The 17,053-nt window shown below is 41.7% G+C and overlaps 1 pseudogene; it reads left to right on the forward strand.

Moving 5' to 3' along the window:
* The first annotated feature begins 2,567 nt into the window (after positions 1 to 2,567).
* Positions 2,568 to 10,527, forward strand: LOC148033182 (uncharacterized; annotated as a pseudogene).
* Positions 10,528 to 17,053: the final 6,526 nt, after the last annotated feature.

Genomic DNA, 17,053 nt, shown 5'->3' on the forward strand with positions numbered 1-17,053 from the left:
AGATAAAAATTGTAGATTAAAATTAAATATAATGAAGACACACACATAGAGCTCACATAACTCATCCCAATAATGACACAAAAAAGTGTAATCCATGTTCATCTCACAAAGAAGGTGGTAAGAAAATAGTTTGATCTTGAAACATAGATGAGGAACTAATTTCAGTCTCCTAATGAACAAAACAAGTTCACATTACAAAAGTATTTCTTATATCATTCCATATCGTGGGATGAAGCTAACAAAACGGACACAATAGATGAAAGCTCATTAAAGGAGCTATAGGCCGTATGTTGAATTCAAAAATACCCTAGCCTCGAATACCTTAAACATAGTGATTTATCTGCCTATATAAAACCCTTAAGACGAAATGATACTTTTTTTAAATGACAAAACATTTAGGGAAACGTTTCCTCAAAGCTTTGGCCATCCACAAGACCAAAAAGCACACTATCAAACTCTTAGAAGTAGTGCTTGAGCCAGCTCCACCTTAGTAAGAGCTGCTTGGTGTATGAATTGATGCACGACTTCATTGAGTCCCAAGACCTTTATGAAGACATAGTATAGGTGTTTGCATGGCATGTATACCAAATTCTTCATGTCTCGCTGAGTAAAGTCCTCACATTAGCATCTTGGATATTGTGACACAGTGATAGAATAGGTCAACCCATCTGCTATTGAGCCTTCTGTCTTTAGAAAGTAAACATGAGCTTCACCAAGAGTAACAATACTCCCTTTCACAACCTCTGCAACCATTTACTTTGCCCTATTTATTCGTTCTTGAAACTATTTAGATAACTTGCTTCTCCACTTCACAGGCTTTCCATTTCTCCATAGTGGCCGCTCATGGCTTGGAGGTGGCCTATCACGTGGAACTGTGAAGCTATCCACAACCTCATCAATCTCTGCAAGAACAAATCTAGCTCTTTGCAAGTTTGCTTTCTCTGTCTCTGTCACCATGGTGCTTTGAGCAATCTTCCATGTCGCTGGAGCATCTCCTGGTATTCCCATCACTGAGCTATCCACCTTCCACATATGGAGAACATCATTTCCACAAAACCATATGAATTGTCTCACTGTACCATCAAAACTATAACGTCTCCTTCCTTTGAAACATGGTGCAGGCACACCTACAGTTGCATTCTTACCAAGAGGGTTAATTAGTTTCCCACATCTAGCCTTCTTGGACTCCAAGAAGCCAAAACAAGTCACAAGACTATGTGCTTCTGTTCTTCTGATGGCCCAATGCGTAGGGTGGACTGTGCTCTCTTTGCATATCTTCAAGGCAATTTCTGTCTCCTTTTGCAAATTCTACTCCATTCCATCACCTCTAAACCCCATTGTTTTGCCAACAGTCACTATTGAATATTCAGGTCTATGGCTATCCGTTGGCAAGATCACTCTTAGGTCTATGTTACCCCTTTTCCTTCTAACACTTCTTGTCTCTTGTTGTGGTTTAAACATCTCTGGTGATTGCACACCTGCCTCTGAGAGCACTGCATGTGTCAGATCAATCAGCTTTTGACTAGAACCACTTGATTCTCCACACAAAATTTTTTCTTTCAATCTTTGCAAGATTGGTCCACTACCAAGGTGCTTTCCTTCCATAAATGCTTTGTAGTGTGCACTTTGCAACACAGCCAATGCCAAATCAGCACTACATGCCTCATAGAGTGAGACATACTTAGATTGCCCATGAGTTGCTCGCATGCTCGAGTGCTTACATTCTGATAAATTTGTTGTTGGCACAAACCCTGCATTTTCATGCTGCTCCATGAACATCCCTCCCCATTGGGAAACCTTGACATCCCACCAGTGGAACCAAGCCATCAATCTAGGGAGCTCTCCATCCTTTACATGGATAGGAGACCAAAACTTTAAGAGTGCCTCTTTGCACTGTTCGGCTTCTTGCTTTGTCCTTGCAACCTTCCATTTTCTACAAAGAAGTTTGTGCTCCTCTAGATATGGGGCCTTGACACATCTCTTTGCATGCATGACCATGCTCATCTCCCAATGAAATGAGCAAGTCCTTTCTTTGCCATGCATGATGTTGCTTGGTCCTCCATTGTAGACTATTCTAATTGCTAGCCAATTTGCTTGTGCTGCATCTGCCATAAAACCTCGAAATTTTGGGATAGAGAATCCATTTGCTATCATAACATTATTTAACATTTTCCAAAATGATACTTGTGCATGCTCATCCTCCACTTTGAACTCGCAAGTTGCAATGGTCATTATTTCTCGAATATGGGGATCATAAACATGAGCTCCCATTGTGTTCCAACCTTTCACCCTATGCACATGGTCAAAGTGGATCCATTGATCTCCCAAAGATCCACCAGGTTGCATTCTATTAACAAGGTCAACTCCTGAGCCTGGTCCAATTGTAGACATCTTGAATATGTGTGGCATGACATTATCTCCAAGCTGTTGCGGAAACAAAATATTGTGAAAGAAGGGGTACATGCACTTTCTTTTCAATGCCAAAATTGCATCAAGCCCTCCTTCAGCATGTCACTTGTCTCTTCTAGCAATGTTTACTGACCTTTGCATCCTTCTTCTCTGAGACAATGGGGTAAGGTTCTCCAGCACCTCATGCAACTTGGCTTCATTGAAATCCTCAGAGCAATCTTCTTTTGAAATCAACATTTCCATCACAAGATCTTGACCAACAAACACTTCAATGCTTTTACATGACACGGAAGGATTTATTTGTGCACGAGTTTGCACCATGTCTTCAATCTGCTTTTGCTTTTGTCAACACGAGCCATCTTGCACAGGGTGATCATGAAAACCAACATGAATAGCACATCTTGTGGTATTCACTTTGTCAAAGGGAATACAGTAGTATATATATGCAACAAAAGCCTTTACACACTCATGAGACATTCCACAACGTGTACACCTCAGGGTCCCAACCTCAGGCTGCAGAGGGCCAGTTGATGAAGGAGGCCTCTTCAACTTACCTTTCCACTGGGTCTCATTAGCAATACCAGTCCTCTCTAGATATGGACATTCCAAGGAGAAGCATCTAAGATAACCACAACATCTGCTCATCCTCACCGTGCCATTGAAGAAATCTTGAGAAATAGTAGTGTACTCTACCCATGTGTGCCCATCATTCTTTTGGTCCATTCCATGCATTGAGCTGCCCTCGATCGGCTTAGGTGGCAACTCAAACATAATGTAGGCATTGTATGTAATTGGTAGCTCATCCACCTTTTGTATCTCTTTGACAGATGAGTATGAAACATGAAGAGAACTAGATAAGGGAAGCCTATCCAGTAGAACTTGCACACTCATTGAGTCAGTCATTTGCTTTATAAGAGGGATATGCTTAACTTGGAGACTATAGACACTGCTTTGTCCACCATCTAGTATGAATCCCTTGCTACCATCTTCTAGTCTCATCAATGGCATGGTCGTGTACACACCCGGCTGGCTTGTTGCATGCTGCACTTCCACATCAATATCATCACCAATCTCAAAGTGACTCTTAAGCTCTTCCAATGCCACCTCACAGAAACATGAGTCATACCTTATTGACAAGGTACTGAAACTACCATATTTGATTTGCACAGTGTTTGGCATTGTTGCTAAATAGGTAAATAGTCCTATATGTGTGAATGTCTTCTTAAGAAGCCAATACACACAGTTAGAACCTCAATAGAGTTGAAGAACAATCTATGCAAAGGGAACAAGAGAAGAGTTGTTCTTTAAGTAACTATAATAAGATGGCGATATGAAAATAGATCTCAATATGAAAATAGTAATTGTCAAGGTTAAACAGTCATGTTAATAATAACCTTTACTTTTTCCATAATGATAGGTGTGTACTAATTATACACACCTAATGGTCACTAGCACGTCTAGTGATCATTAACTCCACCTCTGTCTCTCTCTCTCTCTCTCTCTCACACACTCAATCATTACACGCACTCTCTTTTGGTGTTTTTATTTACTAGCACACACAAACACTCTCTCACATTGATGGTCGTTACACACAAACTCTCTCTTTCTCTCTCCCTCTCTTGCAACAAAAAAAGGACACCTCTAATTAGGAACTGTAGTCTCCCTCTACACTAAATATTCAAACACATCTGATGGTCATTAACTCCACCTCTCTCTCTCTCTCAATGACAATCATTATACACACTCTCTCTTCTAGTGTTATTTATTTACTAACACACAAATACTCTCTCACACTAATGGTCCTTTCACACACGCACGGGCACACACACACTCTCTCACATGACAGAGAAGAAGACACCTCTAAATAGAATCTGCGGTCTCTCTCTCTCTCTCTCTCTCTCTCTCCCCCCCCAAACAAGCAAGCAGAAGGAGGACCAAAACAACCTTGCACAGAGGAGAAGGCGGACTGATCAAGCAAGTGAGAGCAAGTTTTTTGTGTGTCAATATGGGTGCGTTTCAAAACGCAGGTACAACAGGGTGCTGCTTCTATGAGTCGACTGTGAAGAGCCAGAGGCTTGTAGCTTGCATTGATCAAAGCCAGAAGGTAGGTGCTTCTCCTCTCTTGGGTGTGTTTGAGGTTAGAGTGTGTGTTTCAGCTGCGTTTCAAAACACGCTCTCAGTCACGTTGGGGCTTCCACAAGGCCCACTCTGGCTCCAACAAGGTTTACTAGTGCGTTTTAAAATGCAATTCATAACCACATAGTGGGCAATCAGAGAGTGCTGATGTGCCTTCTGCAGCTCGCAAAGCAGGGGATCTACGAGTGATACAAGGCCAGTAAGGCGGCCCTCTAAACTTTGCAAGGGGCAGTCTGTGTAGGCGGGAGAGAAGTATGAATACTTGCTCAAGAAAGCTCTGTATGTATGGCATGTTTCAAGTGCGTTTCAAAACGCAGTCATAGTCACAATGGGGCTTCCTCTTGGAGTCCTGCAAGGCGGCCCTCTAACAGCTCTAATAGCCACCAATGCTTTTCAAGAAGTATGAAGTTTGCTTAAGAAAGCTCCGCTGTACAAAGATGTGCTTCTCTTTGGCACTTATGATGTGCTATTGTGATGGCTAATTCCTACTATTATGATGGCCAATTCGACTCACAAAAGCACATCATGGTTCAATTCCTGAGGGCACCCAATGGCACTACAGCAAGTTTCTGAACGCTGTCAAGAAAGGCAAAGTGGAGAGGGTCCGCTTCAGCAAGGATGGTTCTACCCTGCAGCTCACTGCTGTCGATGGCCATCGCGCCAGTGTCACGCTTACAAACGACATCTCTGTACCTGAGACTGGTGTTACGATTCAGGATGTAGCCAATGCTGATCAGGCCAAACAGTTACCAATTTCTCTTCCCCTATCTGGGTACTGCATACTTTGTTGATAGGCCCATGGGTTGCTTTATGAATAGCCTGCTCCCCTGTGGTAAACTCAAGCAATACAACACGAAATCTATACACGTTGCTTGTGATAGTATGGTGCTGAAGTTGATACTGTAGTGTGTTTTCAGCCATCAAATACATGCAAATCCTCACCAAGACCAGGTGTGAAATCTTGAAATCAAAAACCCTGACAGTCCATCCACTATCCAAGTCAATTTGAGCTCTTGATATGCTTATGTATGATGGGAGGTGCAACATAACTGTGATACTCCACACTTCTGGCAGCTTAAGAAGCTATTTTTATCTGCATTTGCCACAATAGAACCCCTTCCCTGTTTGCTCCTCTACGCCTTCCATAAATTGCAAGAAGTTTTGGACTTTCTTGATAACCCTAACAAGTACACTGCCTTGGGTGAAAAAATTCCCAAGGGTTGCCTTTTGGTTGGGCCACTCTGTCGGCCATGCTCTGTTGGCACGTCACTCCAGGCCGGGCAGCACTCCAGGTTATGTACAGGAAAGGGCTAGTTTTGGGTTATGTTGAAGTTGCTGCCATGGAGCTCGAGCTTGTGTTGACATACAGTAGGAAATGGAACTACAGAGGCCAGAGAATTGGGTGCTTAAGTGGTGCATTTTAAAACGCAGTTCTTGAGCTTGGATTGCAGTAACATGTGAAACCCGTAATGTAATGTCACATCTATTAAGGATTCCAACTTCTGTAGTATGACTGGATAGCTCATGATCTGTTACAAGCAGAGAAAAGGGCTGCGTTTTAAAACGCAGTGAAATTGGATTATGCTAATGTATGCAGAGCTATTGATGCCATTTTATGTGGAGCACAAAGTGTTGGATGATGCCATTGTATGCAGAGCAAACACAGTGAAATTGGATGATCCCATTGTATGCCATTGTAAGTAATGATATAGTCCAGATGATGCAAGAAAAAGTCATGATGCAAGCAAGTGAAGTTGCATGGATGTTACATGGACTGCACCTATATTAGGGTGCGTTTTAAAACGCAGTAAAAAATGGATGAGACTTTTGTCTATGATTGGGCAGACAATGTTTGAAGGCCAGTATAGTAATTAGACTTGCTCTTCAAACTAAAATGTTACATTTCAGCTACAGGACAGTTGCCAAGTACTCCAAGAATAGAGTTTGAGACATTATTTGCTTGGTTTAAGACATTATCTGCCATTATACTTGCAATGTTTGGCCATTTAATAATGGATTACTCTCTACAAGCTCAGTGCTTTGTATTTTGTAACAGTGTTTTATACTTTTTTTGCATTTTGTAACAACGTTTTAAAACGCTTGCATTTTTTAGCTAGAGTGAGATGAGACTTTTGTTTCTTGAATGTTGCAGGTCAAACGATCCAGTCTCTCACACGTATCTACTTGTGTTGAGCATCTCAGCAGATATATTGCTGGTATTTTGAAAGGCCAATCTCAGGTACTCTTTGTGCATATTCAAGTAATACAAATAGATATATATTCAAGCGCTACACATGTAGTACTGATTCTTTTATGTGGTATTTCAGTCATGTCTCCACCAAAGGCCAGAGGCAAAGGTCGTGCAAGATCATCCAAAGATAATTTAGCCACTCCACAAAAAAGAACTCGTGGATCATCCCTCTCTACAGTTCTAGAGGAAGGTACACCAACTATAGAAAGTGAAAAGACTTCGAGTGTTGTAGTGGGGACTTCAGATCCTCAACTGCAAGAAGAAAGTGAAGAAGGAGATGACACAGTGGTGGGGCAAGGGTCTCAATTGGTACAGGAGGAAGATGAGGAAGCAGCAAGCCAGGTTTCCGATATTGATATGCAAATGGTAGGATGTGGAGATGTAATAAGTCAATGTAGACTTCTATCTCAAGAAGTTTGCCCTCGTATCCCCTTGTGTCGTATGATTGCACATGCTGTTGTTAGAGGGATTCGTATAGACATGTCCTCTTTAAAAAGTGCATTTCAATATGAGGGTTATTTACCAGAGAAGGGCTCATTTGTTGTGTCTATATGTAAGTATAAAGGAGAAGAAACACTAGTGACCCGTGCCATAGTGTCAACTTGGTCTCCTCTATGGCGTGAAGTGGATGCAGAATTTGAGAAGGAGGTCTTGGCAAAACCGGAGTTCAGGTTCTTGTCTGGTAAAATGTTTTACGTATGGGAAGGAAATCATCGGTTGACTGCTTGGATGGAGTTGATCTCACAAATGTACAAAGAGAATAGAGCTCGCCATGTCAGGGTTGTTTGTTCTATTATTGATCCCACACGGATTTCAGAGATTGCTCTTCTCGCTGGACTCCAAAGAGTCAATAGGTGAGTGTATCAATATTTGTTACAATGAATTGACGTCTATATTTTTATATGTAGAACTCAATCTTACAAATTTTCCTTTATTAGCATGAACGAGTATGCCATCGTGAAACCTAGCTTGCGGGATGTACATTGGAACTGCAACAATATCTTCAAGTGTGACATCAATGCATTCTTGAGTGCCTTACCCCAGGATCAATTAAAACTATTGGAGTCCTTGAGAGCAAAAGATAGCAGTGTCAAGGGAAAACAACAATGGTATCCACTGACAAGGGGGTACTTGGCAAGATTGGTATTTCAGGTAATACATGTCATGGTTGTTATTAAGAGGGATTATAATAGATAAGTTTTCTTTTTAGGGTAAAATTTAAAAGCTTTTCTTTTGTTGTGAAGGTTGAGTATACTTCAGAACTCAAAAAGGTTGAGGATTTGGTATTAAACACAATATCTATTGAGAACAGAGAGGAGACATTGAAAAAGGAACATGCCAAGATACATAAAAGATTGGCAGACAAGATGGGCATGGTATGGCCCCTTTGCTTCTTAGTTTACTCCCCATTACAGTAAAATCTCTAAATATAGGTTTCTTATCCACTTTGTAGGTTCTTTATGTGCTTGATCCCAAGCTAGGGGATCAATGGTTGGATAGAATATTTACACTGAAGTTTGATAGCCCAGACTCAGTGATTACTATTGCCAAGTTGAAATTCCTAGCAAATGCTGATATGAGGGAAGAAAAAAGATTGGTGATGCTCTCTCTCTTGGATGCAAACAAGAGATTAAAAGATATGTATGGTATTCCATCGTTGGATAATGAGTACAGATTGTAAGTGTCAATTTGAAAGCTTTTGTAGTCTTGATATTGCTAGTATCATGTGTATCTTGTGATACTAATAGATTTGATTTTTTTTGTTAAGGTGGTTGACACGGGAGTGCTTTTTGGAAAAGGTTGAGGTCGAGGCTATTCAAGCATTGGAAGACTTGAAAAAAAGGTGTGTTTTAGGTACACCATTGGATCTTCCACATGATTACTTATTACAGGATTACATGGACGAGGATCAAAGAAGGTGGAAGGTCCTCAGTGGCGAAAGAGAAATGAAATCATAATGTCTGCATATCGACTTGTCTACAGGTAGATTTGTTGCCATAATGAGCTTAACATTAGTTGCTCTTTGTTTATTTTAATAGCTTGTGCTAATATGCCATGCAAAAGGTATCTACTTCATTTGATTGGAGAGAAGAAGATAGCCAGGGTTCCAGATCATTGCAAAGGATGGATTGACAGAGATAATGAGGAAGTATGCATGTATCCCAAGAGCATGCATAATCTCTCTGATTGGGAGATCGACCATTGCCCTTGGTGAGTGGATCTTGGAAGTGGATATGTTTTGGCAAGAGAGAAGGAATTTCACAAAGTGCATTCCAAAAAATCTGTTGATACACCTCTTGGGGATCGATGTCATACACGGTCTAAAAAGTAGACAAAGAAAGAAAGTGATGGTAAGATTATATTTTGGGTGCAATGGTTGTGAAGTTTTTTTCCCTTGTTAAAATGCAAATCATTGCAAATGCTTTGTGCTGCAGCAATGCAAGAGAGAGAAGACAATAGTCCCAAACAACATGAAGTGGAGCAAAGGAGTAGCGTCCAAGGAGGTGGAATAGATTATATCATTAGAGATCGTAACACATGTTGCATCCAATTTATACTCATATATTCTTGTTTATTGTAGGGCAAAGGGTTGCCATCAAGGAGATCATTCCATTTGTATTTCTTCCTTGCCCACTAAATGATATGCATTCCAATAAAGATGATGACGTGATAAGTTATGGGTGCATGATGGGTGACTACATCTCTATGGGGCAAGATTTTATTGCAGGGAGAAAAAATGATGCTTACAAGACAATACATGAGTTCTTTTCTAGGCTTGAAAAACATGATATGACATATGTACGGAATGGGAAGAATGTGAAATGGGTTTGTGATGTTGTCTTCATTGACTTTCCTACTGGATGTTTGATTGATAAAGAAACCACCTTGCCTGCTTGGAATATGCTCACGGAGGCACACATTCGCCTAGGAATTACAGTTGCTGCTACCTCTTTGGGAGATAGTGGATGGTTAGTTACTTGGATTACTTTGACAAGTATATTGTCCTGGTCAATGTGTGTTGGCATAAGTACTTAACTAAACAAGAAAGTAAAGTTTTTCTTTGATAAAATAGGTGATGCATTATCTTGGCTTGAGAAGTACATACATGTGCTTGGTCTCGAAGTTGTCAAGCGAGTTTTTGTGCTTGACAAGCTTCCATATGGCTATGGGGAACAATGCGATCTTGAGGTGTCAGTAAGTGATCTTAAACTTTTGGTTTGTAATTCTTGCAGTGAACATATCTGACCTTTATGCTTTATGTAGGCCGATCTTCTCTTTTGGTATTTGCTCGTCGTAGTGGATGTCATCCACCCACCTTTCTTGGAGAGAGCAGCTCTCAATTCCGCAAGTTGCAAATTGATCCATCGAGTGATTGCTGGCCCCATTACCTTCCAGAGAGAAATAGATTGGCACGACCATCTTCTTCGACTCTTTGGCGTGGAGGTCTTCAGAGATCACCTGTATTCTTGCTCTGTGTATTAGATCTTTTGTGTCCACCATCGGGATTGATTTTGGAGATGGGATGTGGCACTGCACCTCTGATGCGTGCATGCCAAGCATCTTCTCGTCCATGTTTTTCATTTGATATATGTGAAGATATAGTCGATGTTGTGGTTCGACCTCTTGTAGAAGAAGTAGGTGCAAAGAGAGCACGCTTGGGTCTTGATGATGAGGAGCTAGAACTAGATGCCTACAAAGTGCAAGTTGTGGAAAATCCCTATGATGATTAGTGAGCATTCAAACTTTTGATACTTTGGAAGCAACTTTTATTATTGTCACTTTTATCAGTAGAACTTATGTGTAGTTATGGTGAAACTAGTTATGAATCTTTGTTTTGAACTACACTTTACTTTTATTATACCATTAACTTTTCTTGCTCGCTTTTTTGGGCTCGCTCGGTTTTGTTCGCTCATTCAATTGAGTGCCTCTTTTTTTGGTGGTGATTTTGTAGTCTGGGTGGGTTGTGATGAGTCATGACCCCCTCGCTAGGCTTGGTCCTAGTTAGCTCTATCGGTGGCATAGCAGGCTTGAGTGGAGCCTTGATGCCTTGCTGAAATTTGTCCCGATTTGAACATTGCCAATGATAAGGTGAATGTGCTATAGATCGTAATCTATGTTGCAATGTGCTTGTTTCTTAAAAGTGCATCCTAATAGCGATTCCTGACTTGCATCCTCTGTGTTTGGCAATACATAGAAGATGACTAATAGGCTCTTAAACTCGATAGAGACTACAAATTTTCACTTCCCTAGATGTGCATATGGCTTGCCACCAAATGGGCTAGGTTTAGCATTGGTGGGTTGTAACTATGGTTGACCAATGAGGGTCCAACGAGTGTGAGTCAAGACATTGAAGTCAGCTCCCTCGTCAATCAAGACCTCAAAAGTGTGTGTGCATCGAGCAGTGGTCGTGATACGTAGGTATGCTGGTGCTACTACCTCTTCATACTCGTCCTCTAGTTTGTTGATGGTGGCTACGCGGGCATTGACAGGGGCTTCTAGCATAGGGAGCTCATGCAGTGGGTGTGTGGGAGGGTAGTACTTCTTCATGCGACTGCCACTGAAGAAGTCTATGCCCTCACCTTCAAGGGTTTCAAGTTCTACATTGCCCGTCCTACTAATGATGCGCACTCAGAAAGGTACCAACCCTCAGAGTTTCATTTTTTGCTTGTGGTCCTTTATCAAGTAGAGCAAAACAAGATCTCCTACTCAAAGTTGCATTGTTTGACATGCTTGTTGAACCACATCTTCCATCGTGCTTTCTCACAAATTAGGGTGTGGGTGGCTAGGAGCCGAGTCTCAATGAGTCATTCCAATTCCATGAGGTGGTTGGTCCAAGATTTCTTTCCTTCCCATCTCTCCTACACTACTATCCTCAATCTAGTGACAAAGAATTCTAATGGCAAGATTGCCTCAATCCCGTAGGTCAGCCTAAAGGGCGTATGTTGTCCCAGTGCTGTTTTATAGGCCATCTTATAAGCCCATAAGTTTGTTGTCCCAATCACTTCACGAGGTATAAAATACCTTTATAAGGACATTCACTAAGATCTTGTTTGTGGATTCTTCTTGGCCATTAGCTTGAGGGTAGTAGGGTGAGGATTTCCTGTGGATAACTAAGAATGTTGAGAGCAGCTGGGCAATCACCTCATTGATGAAGTGAGTGCCTCGGTCACTTAATTCAATAGGGAACTCAAATCGTGAGATAACTTGCTCCCACAAGAACTTCATTGTGGTCCTAGCGTCGTTCTTCCTAGTGCCTTGTGCCTCGGCCCATTTCATGAGATAGTCAGTTGCTACGATGATGTATCTAGCCTGTGAGTATTGTGCTGTGGGGCTGAGGGGTCCAATGGAGTCAAGTCCCCATTTCTCAAAGGATTATCATGCAATGATAGGGGTCAACTCCATCTTATCATTTCATGCAGGAACTTTAGTCCTTTGGCACTCATCCCAATGCTTTACGAACTTAGTAGTGTCACATAATAGGGTGGGCTACCACAACTGAGATTGCAGCACCTTGCGGGCCGCTAAAGTGCCCTCCAACAATCCCTCCATGCACTTCTCTCAACACGTCGTACATTTCATGCTCGCACACACATTGTCATAGCAACCCATCTTGCCCTAGCCTATAAAGTTGACCGACTATCAATTGGTAAGGTTGGATTTTTAGAATAAGTCTCATAAGCGTGGCCTTTTCGATAGGTCTATCAGGTAGACCGTGCTCTAGCACTTAGACTATATGATCTTCCCAGTATGGTGCTAGATCGGTTTTGAACAAATCTTTCTCACTAGACAAGCTAAAAAGATGAGGGTCCAGCAAATCGTCAACTATGCCTTGTCCAACAACTTTTCCTATAGGTATTCAAGACATGTGATCAGCCATGTAGTGGTGCTTGCCCTTGCTTACCACCACAGAAAAATCAAATTCTAGAAGAAGAAAGAACCATCTAGCAATGTGTCCAGTAGCGCATGGCTTATTCACGAGATACAGCAATGCTTAATGGTCTATGAAAAAGGTGAAAGGCGTGGCCAAGAGGTAGTGCCAAAATTTCTTTATAGCGAACACCATGGCCAGCCCCTCCCTTTCCGTGGTGGAGTAGTTCATCTCCATGTCAATGAGTTGTTTGCTAGCAAAACTTAGGGGATAATCCAAGTTATGTTCACCATGCTAGCACAAGACAGCTCCAATAGAAAATTTAGATGTGTCTATATGCATGTGGAAGTGATGTTCCAATTTGGGGCTCGTTAGATTGGTGTAGTTGTAAGAGCCTTCTTTAACTCCTCATATGCTTGTTGATACTCATTAGTCCACTCAAACACGATCAATAGCTTATACAATGGTCTTGCAATCAATGTGTAATTCAACACAAAGTGCCAATAGTATTCAGTGTGACCTAAAAAACACTGAACTCCCTTATAGTTCTTTGGTGGTGGCAAGTCGACAATGACCCTGACCTTCAAAGAGTCAGTGGCTATGCCGTTCTTGGACACCACGTGCCCTAGGATGGATCCATGCTTGACCATAAACTGGCATTTCAAGGGGTTCAATGATAGGTTGTAAAGCCTGCATCATTCAAAGACTGCTCGTAGCTTCTCCAAGTGTTCTGCCCAACTAGAGTGCACACATAGGTCATCTACAAACACCTCTAGCCCTCTTCTAGGAATATCTTTGAAGATAGTGCAGATTAGCTGAAAGGTTGCAGGTGCATTCGTCAACCCAAAGGGCATCACAATGTAAGCGAAGACACCCCACTCTTAGTGGCAAACGCGGTCTTGTGCCTATCATCAGGATGTACTTACACCTGGTTGTATCTTGAGAAGCCGTCCAGAAAGCTGTATGCCTGTTTGCCTACTACCATTTTGAGCATGTGCTCCATGTATGGTAATGGGTATTTATCCCTTTTTGTCAGAGTATTAACTTCTTATAGTTCAAGCACACTCGTATCTTCCCATTATTCTTCATGACTATCATGATCGGTGATACCCAATCCGTGTGCTCTATTTTGTAGATGAATCTTGCCCTTATTAGCTTATCAATTTCCTCCCTCACAGCTTGGGCATGTTTTGGATTCATAGGGTACGATCATTTTTTTATAGGCACCGCATCAGGGGCCATCGGTATGTTATGTGTCACCACTCTAGGATCCACTCCTTTGAGCTCATCTAAGGACTAGGCAAATGCGTCCACGTACTCTTGCAAGAGTGCAATGAGACTGGCCTCTTCCCCCTTGGTTAGGTCATCATCTATAAACATAGGTTGAGGCTTCTCGCATTCCCTTGCTAAGTTGACTTCCTTGACCTTGGTGGGTCCCTCAATCGACTCATTTGACTGTCCTTGTCGTTTTGCCCCCAGCAGGATCACTACCCTTTCACCTTTCTTAAACTTCGTGAAACATTTTGGTAGGCCTTGTGATTTCTTTTGTTGTTTTGCCTCTGACTTCTTTGTTTGTCCTTTCCTATCTTCCTTCAATTATCTATGTCTCGAGTGGACTAGTAGGTCCCCCTTGGTGTGTCTGGTCCTAGGAGGTTGGGGTATCTCTGGGTCACTCTCTATACTGACCTCGAATTAGAAATTAAACTCATATTCCTTGCTAGAGGAAGGAGTTTCCCCTAGTGGTCGTATCTCAAAGGATGTGTTTGTCCTAAGTGAGGGTGTTGCCGATGGGCTACTCCTGCTTGTTCGTACTCCACTGCTCCTACGTGCTCTAACTAGGAGCGACGCACTCCATCCACATGACTCCTTTCTCAACCATGTAGGCATTCCCTCTTTGGGGCTTGGAGTCTGCTCTTATCTACTCTATTACCCTTCCTTCAGTGTCGTATTCTATGGTGTCTATTTCTTCCTTGCTTTCCTCACTAACTCTGAGAGGCAGTCTCATCATCGAAATCACCACCTTCTAACTACTCATCATCTCCTAAACTCTCATCTATAGCTTCTTCCTCATTAGTGACTAAAGTCTAATCGTATAGTAAGTTCAAATCATGCACCTTGGTCCATCTCCACTTTGGTGTCCAGGAGGTCTCTGAGAGGCTTGAGTTTAGTGACAAGGTGTTGAGATATCGAGCTCCACTCGTGATACGCGAGGGTGACCGTTGTGTATTTATGTCACCGACTTGTCAGTTGCAGACGCGGTTGGTACACCGCCCATGAATAATAGCTACATGATAGCTATCCTTATCTACTCTACTTCGTGGATCAGTTAGTATGCCACCTTAGTTAGTTGAGTTTGGTTTGAGACCCATATAGAGGGTTCTTCTATTTCTTTGTACGAGAGTTCTTTTGGCTTACACAACTAAGAAGAGGAAAACTATTTTTAGCCTCCACCATTGTGTGTCTTCCCCCATTGTGCAAGCAAGAAAGCTTCAAGTGAGACTCCTTCCTTCTCTCCCACAATCTTGACACAAGGGTGCAAGTCAATTTTCCTATCAGATACTCAAGGATCTTATGAAGTTATAGCCTATTGCTAGGAACATGGAAAGAGATAGGCCTTGGTTGGCTGCTTGAGCTCCTGGCCATCATGCAGAGTGGCACTAGGGGCTCCTTCGACACACTCATGGTTTTACAACATGTTCGTACATCCCCTCTTCATCTAAGAATGGGAGATCAATGGTCGCTAGGACATGCATCCCATCTTCATCATCCTCAAGACAAGGGATGTATTTGGTCAAAGGCCCGTAAGACTTCCTTGCTGGCTCGTCGCCTCTAAGCATGGCAGAGATGGCATCTAGGTTGACATGGATCATCTTCCAAGTGTCCATCTTGACCCTTATTGCTTTTGTTTGGTTTCCTAGGAAGATTAAACTGTTGCCCCAATCTTCAATGACTCAAGCATTCCTCATCCAGGGTCAGCCTAGCAGAATGTCATACTCCACTCCCTTCATGATGATGAAGTGTTAGAATATCAAGCTCCCGTTACTCTTCAGTTAGTCTATCTTTATGTGTGTGACCACATTAGTTGGATACAGTTGTACATGTGTGTGACATTCAAAAAGTCTGTGTAGTTAGTGACTTAACCACAGTTAGTCTTGGTTAGTCATACCTATGTGTGTAAGTCTCTTTCAGTTAGTATGATGGAAGAATAATGGAAGAAGAAAAACAATGAGCTGAGGCTCATCTTCTGCTCCACTTTGTCTCTCTCCCTCTCTTCCAACATGGTATCAGATCTTGAATGCCTGAAGCTTGAAGGCTTGGCAGTGACCATTTGACATCAAGACATTAGATTTGAAGAAAACGTCAAAAAAGGAGAGTATGCCTGCAGCCCATTTTTTTGCAGAAGATATATATTGCTACAGAAATGGTTTTTGGAAAAAATTCTTGCTTGTCTTGACAGTTTCGACATGGTCTACAACTTTGCAGAAGAAAGTTTTTTCAAATTCATCACAGATTTTGAGATATTCAACACATACCTGTGAAGATTGGCTATTTACTACAGTAAACAGTAGGTGATTCCAGGGCACTAGTGGCTTTCATCCTAACAATGTATATGCCCTTATTATCATGCATTGGAGCATGATATTGGAGTGTTAAATGCGCAATTTTGGAGTTTATTTGCAGGCTGGAAATAGTGAACTGGTTGATGTCCTGAATTTGGAAACAACATACCTACAGGGTTGAAGTATCTGTGATGCTTATTTCCTACTGACAAATGCTTGGATCATACCACTCGAGTGGTAGATGCTTTTTGGGATATTGTGAGTCCTGAAAGTCCAAATTTTGGACTGATTTGTTGATGGTTATACCAAGGTATTGACTGGTTATTGTCTGCAGGAAGGATACCTATCATCTTCACTTGACATACATGCAATATATTCTGACTGGTTGGTCATCAAATATAAAATGGGCAAAGAAAATGTAATTGCAGATGCTTTAAGCTGCAAATCATTTCTCAATGCACTTATCTCAGAAGAATCTCTTAGAGCTCAAACACTAACTACAATAATATCAATGTCTAGCAATCCCATCGTAGAGCTAGCCAAGGAGAAAGCAAATAATGATCCAAAATATCAACAAATGCTGAAGGAAATTCAGAATAAAGAACAAAATTATAAGCTTAAGACAAAGTATCTTAACTTCTCTATTGACGAAGGGCTTGTCTACTTCAGGACAAGATTATGTATTCCTTCAAGTCAAGATCTTAAGAAAAAGATACTATGGGAAGCTCATGATTCCTCATTTTTAGGGCATCCTGGCTATGCCAAAACTCTCAATGCAGTTAGGAAAAGCTATCATTGGAAAATCTCAAAAGTGGCGTACTTAAATAT

Source organism: Lygodium microphyllum, chromosome 7, assembly GCF_053477565.2.
Source record: "Lygodium microphyllum isolate KBCC chromosome 7, Lygodium_microphyllum_v1.1.10, whole genome shotgun sequence".
Lineage (NCBI taxonomy): Eukaryota > Viridiplantae > Streptophyta > Polypodiopsida > Schizaeales > Lygodiaceae > Lygodium > Lygodium microphyllum.